Here is a 16394-nt window from a genome sequence, read left to right on the forward strand (position 1 = left end):
TGGGTGTCTTTTGGTTTTCTCTACTTGTGTAATGATCATACATTTCTAGTGTGAAGATACCAGCCAAATGGATAAAAATACATCCCTTCCAGAAGCCCCGTAAACTATAATGCTGGATGGGAGCTGTAAGTGCATCTTTTATGTTAGGTAGAGTACCAACTTGATTTATAAAATCAGAGCATCCTGGAGGCAGGTGAAGGGCAGGAATCTCATGATTTCATGGCACCATTCCCCCTCTTTGAGTGACTAACTTTAAAAGAAGTCTTAAGTAGAAGCCAACATAGGAAGCCTATTAAAGTGGAGTTCTTATGATTGAAGTAGGAGAAGGTATGTGTGTAAGATGCCCCATGCCTCTCTTTTCCCTTTTTCTTCATGCTCCTTGTGTTGATTCCAGGAAACCTCAGGCTCAGTCTAGCTGTTTAGCAACCTCTGACCCAGACATTCAAAACAGATGGTAAATTTTCTTATTTTAGAAAATTATTTTTTTTTTCACATTTTTGGTCATGTTCCTAGAAGTATGTTCCTTTCCACTTCTTTTGTTTTCATTTTATTTATGCTTACTTCTCAGAACAATTCTGTATGGAGGGTAAATGCAGAAAGCATTTATTAGAAAAAGTAGAGATCAAAAATGAATTAGTTGTGTGGTTCTCGTTCAGAATATTTCAGAGAATGTTATCTTAATTATTCATTTTATATTTTTTGTATTTTGATGGGAGTTAGTTCTATTGAAAGAATGGAAAATGGTCTCTACACCAACTATAAATTTTTTTATCTATGCGTTAGGAATTATCTATATTGTAAATATAGCCTAAGCTTGGTGTATTATTCTATTAGATCAATTAATGCATAGTTCCTCCAAAGAGCTGAAGAGACTGTGGCAAAATCTCTGGTTAAAATAGTACTTTCCATTCTGACATGAAGAATTAATTGTAAACAAAAATTCTATTTTGGGGGGTGTTTGCAAATTATCCCTTTATACCAGCCATATTACTTTGTATAAAAACAGCAGGAACATTTTCTTTTTATCATAGCTATATTTTCATATTGTTTATAGTCTGTGATTTGCCTTGGTAATTTGCTGCCTTTTATGGGAAAATAAGTTTTCTTCAAAACAACCAGATGCAATGTAATCAAATAATTGCTATCTCAACGTGCTACTAAAGTACTCCTGAACTGACAGTAATAAAATATAGGTATGCAGTGGTATATGTTTAAATTCTGAGGTGCTAACAGTAATCATAGCCATCTTATTGAAGTCTTTGCAATATAGTGTGGAAAAGGTCTCTCATTTAATCTTCACAAGACCTCTATGTTGAGAAGTTCAGGCTCAAAGACGGTAAATAATTTACTCAAGGTAACATATTAAGTGACTGCTTCAGATTTTCTTGTCAGGAGGAACTTAGCAGCAGTAGTCTGGCTTTAAGTCTGATAAAAGTTTATTCATTTATAATGAGAATGGGGATGTGAAGTTAGGATGTAGTTCACAAGACTATCCTCAGTTCTGATACCAACAGCAAGTTCAGTGTTCCCTCAAGAACACCCTTGGTTTTGATAATTTGCTGGAGGGAATCATCAGACTCACTGAAAATGGGTATAGTTACTCTACAGTTTATTATAATGAAAGCACACAGATTCGAGGCAGCCAATGAAAGAGAGGCATGGGCAGAGCACAGGTGTGCTGATTTGAAACTTTTATGTACCCCAGGAAAGTCATATTCTTCTAATCTTGATTCAATATGGTAGGGTGGGACTTTTTGATTGGGTGTTTCCATGGAGATATGACACACCAAATTGTGGGTGTGACCTTTTGATTAGATGGAGCTGTGCCGCTGCAATTCAAGGTGTTCTTGATTGGTTCACCAGAGCCCTTTAAAAGGTGGAACATTTTGGAGAAATCTTAGATGCAGACATTTGGAAATGCAGAGGCCCTAGGAGATTCCAGGAACGGAGAGAGCCAATAGAAGCTAGACAGGAACCAGAGCCCAGAAGATGTTGCCATGTTCCTTTCAATGAGATGCTAAGCTAAGAGATGAAACTCAAACTTTTGCCCCAGATCAGCTAAGTCAAGACTACAGATGCCTAAAGAGAGAGCCACTGGAATCAGAAGCTAAATGCAACAGACCAGAAACAAGGACCAGCAGATGCCAGCCACATGCCTTCCCATGTGACAGACACTGGCCTTTCTTCAAAGTCAAGGTATCTTTCTCTGGATGCCTTAGTCTGGACATTTTTAAGCTCTTAGGACCATAAACTTGTACCTTAATAAATTCCCTTTATAAACGCTGATCCATTACTGGTATTTTACATTCTGGCCGCATTAGCAAACTAAGACAACAGTAAAGTTCCAAACGTAGAGCTTCTACTCATCTCTCTCAGTGGAGCTGCAGACAGCAATAACTTTCCCCATAACAATATATGACAATCTACTCAGAATATTGTCTACCAGGGAACTTTCTAGAGCCTCAGTATACAGACTTTTTATTGGGTCTTGGTCACAGACATGATTGGCTCCCTATTTTGCTGACCTCCATCTCCAGTCCTTCCAGACTTTGAAATGATTCCTCCTCGCCCAAATCTCCCACTGTAGATCATATTATTAGACTATATGTTATGACACAAAGGCCCCAGATAAACAAAGTCACTCTTATCAGACATGACATTCCAAGGCCTTAGAGATCCCCTCCCAGGAGCCGAGGGCAAAGGCCCAACCACGTTTCGGGTAAGGTGAATTATTTATTACACAGGGATGATTGTGTGCTGGTGGAGATCAAGCTTGGGTGATGGGGCTAAACTTTAAAATGGCACTTCCTGCCTCCCAAATCCAAATCACTACCATGACATCTAATCATTGGTACAAGCAGATTGCGAACCCTGATTGCCCTAACTCCAATTCTGACACTCTTTGTTGTCAGGCCATACCACAGGAGCACTAGATAGCACTGCTATCTTATTTTAACTGCCAAGAGCAGGTATCCAAGGAACCACCTCATAAGATGAAGTGAGAGGCCCACATAGCACCTCCAGCAGAGTGTGTGCCTATTCGAAGGCGCTTATCAGGGCTGATTTTCCTTCCACTTTCTCCTTCTGATTTGTAGCTTTTTGAACATGATTTTCCCATGACACAGCTTTAAAAAAAATTTAAACCCAGATTGGGCCCAAATCTGCAAATCTGTCCTCAGTTACCCACACAGAACTTCTGGGATATAGTCTCTCTCCCAGAGACTCCTACGCAGCATTATTTTTAAGAATTTAATTTCCTAGGTACCACACATATGAAAAGGCACAAGATTTCATAGTACAAAAAGATCTCAAATGCATTTGAAATGTAATGGGGAGAATTTATCCTTTTCTTCCCACACTCCACCATTTACCTAAGTAAAATAATTATAATAAAAATAAATAAATGAATGAATATCTTTAAAACTAAAAATAAAAGAGATACTGTTCTAGTTTGCTAGCTGCTGGAATGTAATATGCCAGAAACAGAATGGCTTTTAAAAGGGGGAATTTATTAAGTTGAATGTTTACAGTTCTGAGGCTGAGAAAATGTCCCCATTAAAGCAAGTCTATAAAATGTACAAATTAAGGTACTGACAACAGGTTACCTTCACTCAAGAAAGGCTTCTTGAAGTTCAGGGTTTCTCTCTCAGCTGAAAAGGCACATGGCAAACATGGTGACTTCTGCTAGCTTTCTCCCTAGGCTTCTTCTTTCAGGAATCTCCCCGGGGGTAGAGCTTCATGCTTCTCATGCCTCTCGCGGCTCTCTTGTGGCTCTGTCATGGCTCTGTTATTCTCTCCAAAATGCTACCTCTTTTAAAGGAGTCCAATAAACTAATCAAGACCCACCTGGAGTGGGTGGAGTCACATCTTCCTCTCATCAAAGGTTAATACCCACAATTGGAGATCACATCTTCGAGGAGATAATCTAATCAAGTTTCCACCCTATAGTGCTGAATAGGGAGTGAAAGAAAGGGCTGCCTCCACATGACGATTTAGGATTAAAACATGACTTTTCTAGGGTGTATAAATCCTTTCAAACTGGCATAGATACTTAGCAGTTTCTGGTTCTAGAATCAGTATCAAGACTAAGATGAGTGAGAAACAAAATTAATGCATACACCTTGACAGGCAACTGTTGGTCCCAGAGAAAAGACACATTTAAGCATAAACCTATGACTAACCTGTTTAAATCATGGAATACACTGAAAATGATCTCCTTTTACCAACTTGTTTATTTCTGAGTTTGGAGAGAGTTATTTGAGAAACTAATTTTGTTGTAAGTACTTCAAGTTACTAGCTTTTGATTTAATAACCTTAGAAGCATAGCCGTATATGACTACAAGTTTGCCAACAAAAACAAAAAAGAAAAATTGATTCTTGGTTTTAAAACCAATTGACCTCTCAGCCTCTTTCATTTCTGAATTTTGCTGAAAAGCCTGGAACCCTAGAGACAGGGAAGGATAAATGTTTGCTTTTCCCCATTTTTGGTTTTTGTTTTTCTCCATTTAAATAATTTTCTCTGAAATTACTTATAGATTCCACTGAATGAGAATGAATGCAAATCATATATCAGACTCTGTGATAAGGGATTTATAGAGATTACAATAGTAATTCCTCAGAATCACCTTAGGAGGTAAGAATTATTTTTCCCATTTTATAGCTGAGAAAAGTAAGGGCCAGGGAAATCCTTATCCAAGTTCACAGCTAGTAAATAATAAAATCAGGATTCAAACTCCAGCCAGGTCTCTGACTCCAAAGACTATAAATGCTTTATAATTGCTAAGGTCCATCGGCCTGTCCATGGCATATAGAGCTTTCTTATCCAGGGACTGATAATTATAAGGCATTCAGAACAATCCTTGGAACATAGCAAGTGCCATGTAAGAGCTCATTAGATAAGATGGTCTCATTGATCTTAGATTGTCCATTGTGAAGCCAACTCTGGAGTGAATCTGACTTGGAATCTGGAAAGCGAAAATTCCTGTCTGTATGAATGCATAATAATTAACGTTTATAGAGTTCTTCACTCTGCCAGGCTTTGTACTTGGTGTTTTATTCATTCTTCATTTATTCAACTATTTTTATTAAAGAGCTAGTATATGACTGTTTGAAAATGAACAGAGAGATACAAGTGCTGGAGAATATGTGTAGAGAGTTATGTACTATTCACTGTTTGTCGGGAAGTAGAGTGTGCAGACTCTCTGGAGAGCACTGTTGTGGCTCCACAGAGGCTAGGAGTTGGGTTGCCATATGATCCTGCAACCCTGTAGTTAGGTGTATAGTTGTAGGAATTGAGAATGGAGAGATGGATGGACATTTACACACTGGTGTTTATGGTGGCAGTGTTCCCAAATTGCAATGGATGGAGGTGGCCTAAGGGTACGTTGACTGAAGAATGAAAGGGGGAACAATGGTGTATATATACATGAAATACTGAGTGACTGCAAGAAGAAATGAAATTGTGAGGCATACAGTGAGGTGAATTAAACTTGAGGACAGAATTTTGTGTGTAAAAATAGGCTGGAAAAGAAAAGACAAATATTATAATGCCTCACTAATATGAATTAATTATAGTATGAGACTCTTGGAGTTGAACTCGAGAACATAGATTATCAGTGGAACCTATTGTGAAGGTTCCTAGCCTGTAAGCTCTTAAAGCAGTCACATCTATTCTGGAGTTGTAACTGTTATTTCTAAATTCCGAGATGCTGAGCTTTTTGTGTATAACCTGATAGTTCTCTGGAATTTCCAGTGTTTGTGTGACAGACACATGAGACTCAGAGCTAGAGTTCTGCAGCTATGAAAGTCAGCATTGCCCCATTGAGCAACTGTTAAAAACACTTAAAAAGAGTCCAGACTTCAATTAGAGACATGAATGAGGCTGATCCTGTTAGGACTAAGGTTAAGCAGGCTAAAGGGTAAAATATGTTATTATCTATATATTAAAACTTCAACTTCTGTGAGAGACCAAAGAAAGAGATATTTATTTGCTGCAAAATGTATACTTTCTGTAGCACACTCTCTTCTTTAAGTTGTATGGCCAGCTTGTTCTAACACCATAATTAGAAGGAACCTTGACTAGGGAGTGAGGTCTTGTTGATTTGTTCAGATTAGTGTGATGCCCCTACACATCCAGAGTTATCTGGGCAGAAAATGAAAAAGTATTTGCAAAGACCTCCTGAGAGATGTGGGGGAAATATGGAAATATTAAACTTCCCAACCTGGGGAAGACCTGATATTCTTGCAAGCATTGGGGACTCCCAATCTGATGGACCAGGCCCTTGATTTTAGGGCTTGCCCTTATGAAACTTATTCCTGCAAAGGAGACACTAAACCTACTTGTGATTATGCCTAAGAGTCACCCCCAGAGAACCTCTTTTGTTGCTCAGATGTGGCCTTTGTCTCTAAGACAATTCTTCAGGTAAACTGCCCTCCCCCCTACATGGACATGACTCCCTGGATGAGCCTGGCCCTGGCAACATGGGAGGGAGAAAGCCTTCTTGACCAAGAGAGAAATGAAACAAAATAATGTTTCAGTGGCTGAGAGATTTCAAATAGAATTGAGAGGTCACTCTGGAGTTTAATCTTATGCAGTAAATAGACATCCCTTTTCAGTTTGGGGGTATAAGAGTAGCTATAGGGAACTACCTGAAAACTGTCAGACTGTAATCCAAAAGCTTCGATTCTTGAATGTGATTGAGATGACTAGAGAGCTTTTAAGGTGTGTTCATGAGATTTTGAAAACCTTGTGACTGATACTCTCTTTATCCAGTGTATGGACAAAGAAGTAAGAAAAAAAAAGACAAAATTAAATAGGCAGTACGGGGTGATGAGGTCTGGGATGTTTTGAGTCTTTTTTACTTCTATTTTTATTTTTTATTTTTTGTTATAATGAAAATGTGTTCAAAAAATCGATAGTGAGATGAATGCACAGCTATATGACGATACTGTGAATCACTGATTGTACACTTTGGATGAGTATATGGTATGTGAATATATAATATATCTCAATAAAAATAAAGTAAAAAAGAAACCTCCAAAAAAAAAAAAACTAGCTAATATATGCCACATACTGTTCTAGGCATTGAAGATTTAGCATTGAACAAAACAAACACAGCGTTCTGCCTTCATGAAACTTACATTCTAGTCCTTGTGTCTGAGGTGATGGTGGGTATAAACAACATAAATAAAATGCAAATTAGGTCATGTGGTCATTTGGAGAAAAGCACTGTGGAGAACAATGAAACAGAGATGGGTTTAGAGGTTTATGCTATAATTTGTAGTAGAAGGCAGGAAAGGCTTTGCTGAGGTAGTGCTATTTGAATAAACTCTTGCAGCAGAAAAGGTTAGAGACTATGGGGTGTCTGCCAGGCAGAGGGAAATTCAAGTGCTAAGGACAGGAGGTAAGGAAGTGCTGGTCTGCTGGAGAAACAGCCTAGGGGATCAGTGTAACTGGAGTGAATGAGGGAAGATGCTAAAAGAAAATAAGATTGGAAAGGCTTATATGCCTTTGTAAGGAATTTGGCTTTGACTCTGGGTGATGTGGGAAAAGTGAGTATGTAAAGCCCTTTCACGGAGTTCTGATATAAAGCAAAATAGACACATTAGGAAGTGGATAGAACAGAAAGTGAGATCAAAGATGATATTTGTTCTTAACATAATACAATTAAGAGCATTTTTGTATGTGGATACGAAGCATCCAATGGTGATGGAGAAATCCTTGATGTAGGAGAAAGAAGAGAATTCCTGGAGTGTTGTCCTTAGCTAAGTATGAAGGAATGGGACCGAGAACATACTGAATTTATTCCTTGTGTGACCTTTGACAGTTCATCCATGGTAATAGGAGAGAAGATAGACTACATGGGAGCAGACACAGTTGGTCTGCTTTGGCAGGAGATGGTTGACACTTCCTTTGGATTGCTTTTATTTGCTCTTCTTATTTGAAATAAGAGGCTTAAAGATTGAGGATGGGCAAGGAAGCATTTTAAGTTTGACAAGAGAAAAGACATAAAAAAGTTAGCTAGGACTGTGGAGAGGTAAATGAACGAGGGAAGTGTTTTATTGACTAGCGGCATTAAGGACTCACATGAAGCAAATGGCCATGAATTTAAAGTGAGATCAGGTAGCGTGTGTGCATTTTTCTCCAGCCATGTCCATGTGGGTACAGGTGTAGAGCAGCTCCAGTTTTGATCTTAGCCCATAGACATGGGTTTTGCAAAGTGGGGGCAAAAGCATTGGAGATGTACATAAAGGAGTGATTAAAATGATTGACCCTGAAATTTAAGCTGGGTGAGGGGAGCAGTAAGGAACTGAAGGAGACGAGGGACAATGAACTCACATGGGATCAGTGGATTGAATATCCCTATGTGGTTAAAGAGGTTTTGGAATCTAGAAATGGAGGAAATGCACTGAAAAGCTGGGAAAGGATGGGGGAATGTTTGAAGCTGAGCTTATGGGGGGGTCAGACAATTAATGACGACAGTGTTCATGGGAGGACCACGAAAGTAGGTAGCTGAGGGAGAGTGGAGAATATGATTATTGGAAGAGAGTTGGGAGTATTCAGAGATCTCTATGTGATTATTGAAAACACCAAGAGTTAGGTCATGCCATCCTTATAACAACTCTATTACCTTCATTTTACAGAGAAGAATTGAGACAACCAGTTGGTAAATAAGATCCTAAAGTTAGGAGATATTAGCACTTGCATGTGAATCTGGTTTGTGAGATCCAGCTCTCTTAACCACCATGCATAGGAGCTCATATGAAGTGTGTGTTTTGCTACCTCTATTCCATGGCCAATTAAAAGGAATTGGAGATTTTCAAATGTTTTGCATCATTTGATTAACAAATCTGTCATTTATGTAACACAGAGCCCCTCCTAAGTTCTAGGCACAGCACTGTTCCATATTCCAGGGCTGTGAGGATGAGAAGTAGTGGGTGCAGTCCAGAATTCAGTTTCAGCTGCATTGTCTTCTTTTCTAGTATAAAAGTGTTTGTATAATTATTTGAATATTTTATTGCATCTTGACCTTGTTATCTTATAAAAAAATGAGTAGAGAATGGAAAATGGAAGTGCTGATTATCATGGTAAGAAGCATATATCCCATAAACTTAATATAATTGAGATGCAGATGGAAATCTTGAGGCATACTGAAAAAGGCAAATCTTTTGCCTTAAGTGGATATCATTGGATTTAAGCCAGTTGAGTGAATTTCAGTCAGGAAGGGAAAAAAAACCATAGTAAGAAATGGTATGAAATATAGGGAGCAATATTTCAAAGATACTTCTAAAAGGAGAGATGTAATTAGGCATGTTATTTATTTTCTTATTTGGAAATGCCAATCACAAGGTATAAAACTATGGTTTGATTTATGCAATTCGATCTTCGTACATGACTTAAGGGATGCAATATGTGTGAATATATGGTATGCTATTAAAATGTAGACATGATAAAGATATTGGGATAAAATAGAGGAGGAATTACCTAATTTGTGCTGGAGTGATCAGAGGTGACTTCTCTGAGATGGCAATTCTTGAGCAAAGTTGTAAATGATAAGAAGGAGGTTGTCAGGCAGACAACATGAGGAATAGTATAATAGGCATCAGGACAAGCAGGTGCTGAGGTGTAGAAATCAGGTGGAGAATGGACCATTCTTTGAACCTCATGGCTGCAATGTAAGGGCAAGGAACATATAGACCAAGGCTCTGTCTGGAGAACTAAGCGAGCAGATGGTGAAGGACCTTCTGTGACACGCTAAGCCACTGGACCTTATCCTAGGTGATAGGCAGACTTGTGGGTGTCTAGTAACCACAAAACTCTTCCTTGCATCTTCATTGCTAATTTAGTGTGGGCTAAATTCATATCATTGTTGTTTGTTGCTTATATAACACATGATATGTAGCTCTGTGATTGTGGGTACACTTTTCTGGGACCATTCTCATAAATATCTCATAAAAGAGATATGATTTTCTATGTCTTCATTCATTTATTTGATAACTGTTTATTGAGCATCCACTCTCTCTCAGATACTGTGCTAAGTGCTAGGGATTCAGGGTGTACAAAGTCCCTTCCCTCATAGTGCTTGCATTCTAAAGGAAGATACGGCTTGATAGACAAATTAATATATGAATTGTATATTATTATCTTCAATTGCTATTTAATACTTATATTGTACTTGCCTATCTGTGTCTCATCTTTCCAACCAGGCCTTAATCTAGCAACAGAATCCAGGGCATTCATTTCTATAACACAAGATCCAAGACAGTATGGCTTTACAGCACTATCATTAATACTGCCTAAAAGGTTTACCCTAGGCTGAACTATGCAAGTCCTTCTCCTTTCTCTGCTCTCCCTTTGCTCCCTTCTGGTATCAAGAATCTTATAGAAATAGAAACATCACACACAAAAAAGGTAAAGGTTTCCAGTCATATTATTATCTTTTCATTAAGAAAAGAGAGCTCCTCTCAAGTCTTCAATATTCTTGCCACTTGATGGCTTGCCAAGGACAGACTATTTTTCCTTGGTGAATTTACATTTATGGTCCATAAAATCATGATATTTCAAGCTTGTGTTTGAAGTTTCATGTATTATGTTCAAATAACAAAGCTTCTGCTAACAGCAACAACATAATAATAGTTAATGTTTTTTAAGCACTTACTTGCTAACTGTACTAGATACCTGATCTTCTGGAACTTGCAAATAATGGGCTCAGAGTTGCTAAGCAACTTGACTAAGGTCACACAGCTAACAAAAGGCAAGGCTGGGATTCCCTGAGCCCTGGGTTTATGAGAGCCTGTGCTCTCAGCTTCTGTGTGACATGTGACCATGTTGCCAATAAAGCCAAGCTACCAGTCTTTTTCCTTCTGGCAAATCAACACCAACAGCTGCGGGCTTAGGCAGATTACCTCTCTAAGGTAAATTCTGCAGTCTTTAGGACATCACCTGTTCAATAGAGACAAAAAGTAGACCAAGAATCTAATTTTAAATTTCCTTATATCCATATTTAAAAAAAGTAAAAATAAACAGGTAAAACTAATTTGAGTAAAATAATTTATTTAACTCAGTATATGCAAATATTATTTCAACAGATTTCAAAATATTTCATGCCACTTTCATTTTTAAGTGTAAAATAATTAAAAGCATATGTAATTTAAAGTTGCAGTTTCCCTGTTTTAAGTGCTCCGTAGTCACACATGGCTGCATGGCTAATGGCCATGGAACAGGACAGCACACCTTCAGAGAGTACCATTTTAGGATTCTGAAGTTGCTCAAGGACATCATCAATGGAATCATCAGTGGATCCTGAGATTTTGGAGTTATTTTTTAATGCAAGATTGGAAAATAGGAGGATCTTTGTTTGAGGCCATCAATTTTCATTTGTCTTTCAATCACTGTAGAGTTATCTCCCTGGGATTTTACGAGGTGCTTGCACTATTTCCCATTTGAGTGGGCATCCAGGCTCATAATAGTAGCCATGGCAATTGCTAAATAAGAGGAAGTGACGTTAATGGTAAAAGTTAACTTTTTTGTGGCTATTCTCTTAGGCACAGGCAACAAGGATCCTTGTCATTTTCCTTTAATCTCAGGAGAGAATCTGATTCTCTCATTGTTAATTTGTTACCTTATTATGTTGTTACCTGCATTGTGAAGACTTGATACCATACAGGTCAACTCTCTTTCCATCTGAGTTTCACAATCACCATCAGAGCTTTCTTCCTACATCTGGGAATAAGAAAAAGAAGGGGGTTGGGAGGTGTCTGAAGTTTGCATGTCAGCTCCCCTCACAGTCTTTTACTTTTCCCCATCCCACTCCGTTTTCATTGTATTTTATTGTAAAAAACAAAAAGTTTGGTGATAATGGCTTCAGGTTCTGCCCATCACAATCTCATCCCGGAGGACCATGCTATTACATTATTTGCACTTTAAATGGATCCATTGTTACAGTGAGGTTTTTCTTGTTTTACCCTCTTTGGATCTTCCGTAAAAAAGACAGATTATGAATATAAAAGAACCCAGCTTCCGTAGGAAGTTAAGGCAAAATTTCCCAGGTGTTTGAATTTTGTGCTGACTGGTTTTATCTGGTTGCTATAAATCCTCTTGCATCCTGGCAATCAGTCCTAGGGAAATGGAAGGAAGAGGGAGAAGAATTAAAAAACACTAATTAGTACTCGCTATTTAATCTCTGCAGTCTCCGATTTACACCTAGGAAACCATGGTATTTACTAGATAAAATCTCCAAGGATTAAAACAAAACTGTAATATTTTCTGTGTAGAAAAAAAAAAAGTTAACAGCAGGAGGAGATGATCTGTTGTAAAGAATATCATCTTCACTTATTGTATTTTGCTTTTGTACAGAAGTATTTGCGTTCTCAGTTATCCTCATGCCAAACAGGTGCTGTATTAGCAGCCAAGACTCCGTAATGAGGAGAAAATGAGTAATCTATGCTTTTTATGTTGCTTTGGAAAGTCCAAATTCAACAGTCAAGATGAATTGCTCAAACCTCCCTACATGGGTGAGACGCAGGCCTTCTATCCCACTCCGTGGGAGAAAGTGAAGATTTTAACTCTCTTGTAAGAGGTGTAAAAAGTGTCACATGTTCCCCCCACCCCCATGCTCTCTGGTTTGATGAAATCACCATCATGTTTACCAGGAATATGTTCCCTATTCCAGGGATCACAAGTTATTAAGATAACAGAGCAGCTGAGATAGTTAGGTCATCTATAATCCAGTTTTCACAACTCTGAAGAGAGAAAAACACAGTGTCTGTTAGTGGAAGAGTCTGTTCTTGGGATTGCAAAGCTAGAGTTTCATACTGTAATTCAGTTACTTAACACGAGTCACTGGGCAAACTGAGGCTCACATTTTACCTGTGAAAAAATGAAAATAAATTCATCCACTTCACCAGGTTGTTGTATGGCTCACATAAAATAAAATCTATTGGAAAACACATGACAACTATAAAGCAATGGACAAAGAAGTATATAGAAACTGTACCTATCACAATTCCTCCCTCCTCCAAAGACAAAAATTATTAGGATTGAAAATCAGTTTCTGAGACAGGCCAGAAATCAGTTTCTCTTTAAAGGGGCTCCTCCCACTCCTAATAAAAACGAAATACATACCTAACTCTGTCCCTTATGGCTGAAAGCTAAAAGCTGCTCAGAAAGTGATAAATAAATGATTGCCAGGAAATACACACACTAGCTGCACTAACGCTGAGATAGATTTCTACCCCATGAAAGTACACAAGCACACCCAGTTGATAGAATAAAATGTTCTTAGCTTATGCTTTTAAGGGGAATGATTTTGCATGGATGATAATTTTGTTTTTATGTGGAAAGCTTGGTTTACTGATTCAGTGATTTCACCCTTTTACCATTCCATCCCTTTCAGTTAATGTACATTAAAATCTCATGCTTCCCCTTTCTTTGGAGATTCTTATGTGCCTCTCCCAAGAGTGTGACTTCCCCTGTTCCAATTTGAGAGAGGTTAAAATAGTCTATCTCCTGCTTAACCCAGGGAGCCCCAGTGTTTGCTGAGTTCAATGTTTTCATGGTTTGCGGTTACCTAGAGCAGGGGCTGTGAAGTCATTCTGCTTGGGTTGAGGTCCTCACTCTACCACGTTTCCTGAATTGACCTTGACCACACATATTACTTCAACTGTTACTGCCTCATCTCTAAAATGAAGATAATGAAAGCACCTATCATATGGGGTTACTGAGAAGCTTAAATAGGATAATGAATGTGACATGCTTAGCAAAGTGCCTGGCACAAAGTACCCCTCTAAGTATTAGCTTTAATTGTTATCATGATTCTGATAGAAATGTGAGAGATATTTTAAGTTTTTAGACAGAAAATTATAATATTCTCTTTATTTCCAAACTTCAGGTTTACCTTTTGAGATTCACTACTGAAAATCTATGCCTATGAGAATAAGCATCATGTTCTTTGGAAACATTTTAATACCTGATTCTTATTTTAAAAGTCATAAAACACCAGAGAGTCTAAAAACTTTAGAGTATGAGTGTCCTCATCCTTTTTCTACACTCCCAAATCTCATCGCTTTACTGCTGCTTTACTGTTCCAAAACTTTCTATGGTGATGTGTGTAACAAAGGGTCATTGTCAAAGTATGGAGTCCAGAACTAGAAAAATGGCCTAGAACTGGTAATGGCTCTTTTAAAGCAATCCCATCATTAGATAGCCAAACAGTTACCAAGGTCCTCTCACAAGCCTGGCACTATTAGGTGCTGCGGGTACATAAACCCAGTCTCTGACCACGAGGTACGGAGAATCTAATGGATACACAAATGGATATGCAAACAATTAAGTATACATTTAAAATGCAGAGAGAGAATTCAGTTCTACTGATTGAGTGAAGTCAGGGAAAGCTCTGGAGAAGCAGTGACATTTGAGCTGGTCCTTCAAAGATGAGCAAGGTTGACCAAGATGGGAGCAGAGGTGGAGGTGGAGGTGAGGGAGCTATGGGAGGTATGGCAATCCAGGCAGAAGGAATAGCATATACAAAGGCACAGAACATTGATGGAATGATGGTTCATGGAATTGGTGGGTAGTCTGCTATGTTGAACAAAGAATGGTGGAGATCATGTTATTAATTACATTAACCAAAAATCATGGATGTAGCCCTTCCATAGTGATGTAGAGATAATATAAAATATGAACAACTCATATTTTGTGAGATACAGCTATAAAGTTAAACATAAATGACTGCATCTTAAAGTTTTTTCTAGGTTAATAAGGTAGGCAGGGAAATTTAGAAAAGGCACTAGAGTAAGTAGCTTGAAAAGCACAAAACCTTATTTCATCTTGGAAGGGAAGATCTATGCAAATACCTTAGCTGCTGGAATTCGGGTGGAAGCATCATGAAATAAACATTGGTCTTGGAGAAGGATTCTTTTCTGCTACTAACCAGTTGGCAACCTGGGAAAGTTGCTTAACCTTGTGGGCTTCAGTTTCCTTATTTGTTAAGTAAGAGCTTTGGACTAGGTGACCTTAAAGGTCTCAAAAATTAAGAATTCATCATATTGGCAATGGCTAGCTCAGAACTAGATTATTTTTTCATGGCTTGCCTGCTTCCCCACTGAAAAATGCCCCATGACTAATATATGATGGTAAGTCAGGTAGACAGAAATATTATAAAATTTTTGCTTTAATTCTCTACCTTCATTTTTCCTTCTCATCAGTTCTTGGTTCCTAGGAATTCTGGGTCCCATGTTTCGCCTACTCTGAAAGTCTAGTTACTATGGTCTTGCCAATACATGCCTCCATTCGGGCTTAATCAGAGCGAATATCAAATACTAAACTAATTTTCAAGTTGATTTGGCTGTGGTTTCTGATCCCATTAAAGTATGGTTGTTATTTAGATTATAAGCCATGGGGCTACTCTCCTTGCTATCATAATTGTGCTTTGGCATGTTGATGTGGTATTAAATTCCAGCTGAGCAGATGGTGCCAGGATTTAAACCTATGCTTATCAGATGCAAATGGTTCAAACAGTGAACTTATCTGTCAGTTATTTTTACTTAGAGCAGTATAATAAATGACTGCATCATTTTTCCTTTGTGATGTTTGTTTTTCTAGTGATTACAGATTGTCTTTGTTATTCCTTGTCCTTTGATGGACAAAGTCTTGGATTTTAATTAATATACATTTTCTCTCAAAGTTGACCCAGATCATCTCTTCTAAAGCTGTTTCATTTGCTTTCCAGTTTTTCTGGAAGAGGAAACAACTGGTCCACACTATTAATTAGTCTGGATAAAAAGCTTTGTGCCTATCAAGACTTCCTAATCCCTGCCCCTCCCCTGACAGTGTGTCGGCAGCACAGCAGAATTTAGCACATTAGATCTGGAAAGGCCCATGATCACTTTAAAAATGGGGGTGGGAGGATGCAAGGGTAGTTCAGTGGTAGAATTCTTGCCTGCCATGTGGGAGGCCTGGGTTCGATTCCCGGCCCGTGCACTTCCCGAAAAACACAAGCAAAGAAAGAAAGAAGAAACAAACAAACAAAAATTCAACAAATGGTGTTGCAATAAAGGGATACTCACATGGTAAAAGGATGAAATGTGACCCCCCTGGCATACAGCATACTAAAAATAAAAGATGGGGTTAGAAAAAGCCCCCCAAAACCAGAACACCAGTGAGGTTGAATGATTTGTCTGAGGTCATATTGAAGTGTGTGCGAGGGTCAAGACCAGAACTATGCTTCAGATTCATTTTTGGTGCTCTTTTCAGACACTGCGCAGTTCTGCAACCTCTCTAGTTGCTTAGCATCAGGTGTTGTTACTAATGATTGGAATTTTTCCCACTTGGGGAAATTAATGCCATCACTATAGAGAACAAACCCTTCCTGCCAACTTTCTGGAAAACCACAAGT

General features: G+C 38.3%; 1 protein-coding gene and 3 long non-coding RNA genes across 4 annotated transcripts in view; 3 read left to right on the forward strand and 1 right to left on the reverse strand.

Moving 5' to 3' along the window:
* LOC143663929 (uncharacterized) overlaps positions 1–10720 on the reverse strand; it is a 36066-nt gene extending 25346 nt beyond the window's left edge. The window contains exon 1 of the long non-coding RNA XR_013166235.1: positions 10659–10720. This is a non-coding gene — a long non-coding RNA (uncharacterized LOC143663929). The remainder of the gene's footprint in view (positions 1–10658) is intronic.
* The window catches only part of KCTD16 (potassium channel tetramerization domain containing 16), a 295957-nt gene that overhangs the window by 21663 nt on the left and 257900 nt on the right, over positions 1–16394 (forward strand). The gene's annotated exons all lie outside the window — the stretch shown is intronic.
* Positions 1–16394, forward strand: part of LOC143663928 (uncharacterized) — a 177639-nt gene that overhangs the window by 19522 nt on the left and 141723 nt on the right. The gene's annotated exons all lie outside the window — the stretch shown is intronic.
* LOC143663927 (uncharacterized) overlaps positions 10755–16394 on the forward strand; it is a 60206-nt gene continuing 54566 nt past the window's right edge. The window contains exon 1 of the long non-coding RNA XR_013166233.1: positions 10755–10914. This is a non-coding gene — a long non-coding RNA (uncharacterized LOC143663927). The remainder of the gene's footprint in view (positions 10915–16394) is intronic.

The sequence above is a fragment of the Tamandua tetradactyla genome, chromosome 20, assembly GCF_023851605.1.
Source record: "Tamandua tetradactyla isolate mTamTet1 chromosome 20, mTamTet1.pri, whole genome shotgun sequence".
Lineage (NCBI taxonomy): Eukaryota > Metazoa > Chordata > Mammalia > Pilosa > Myrmecophagidae > Tamandua > Tamandua tetradactyla.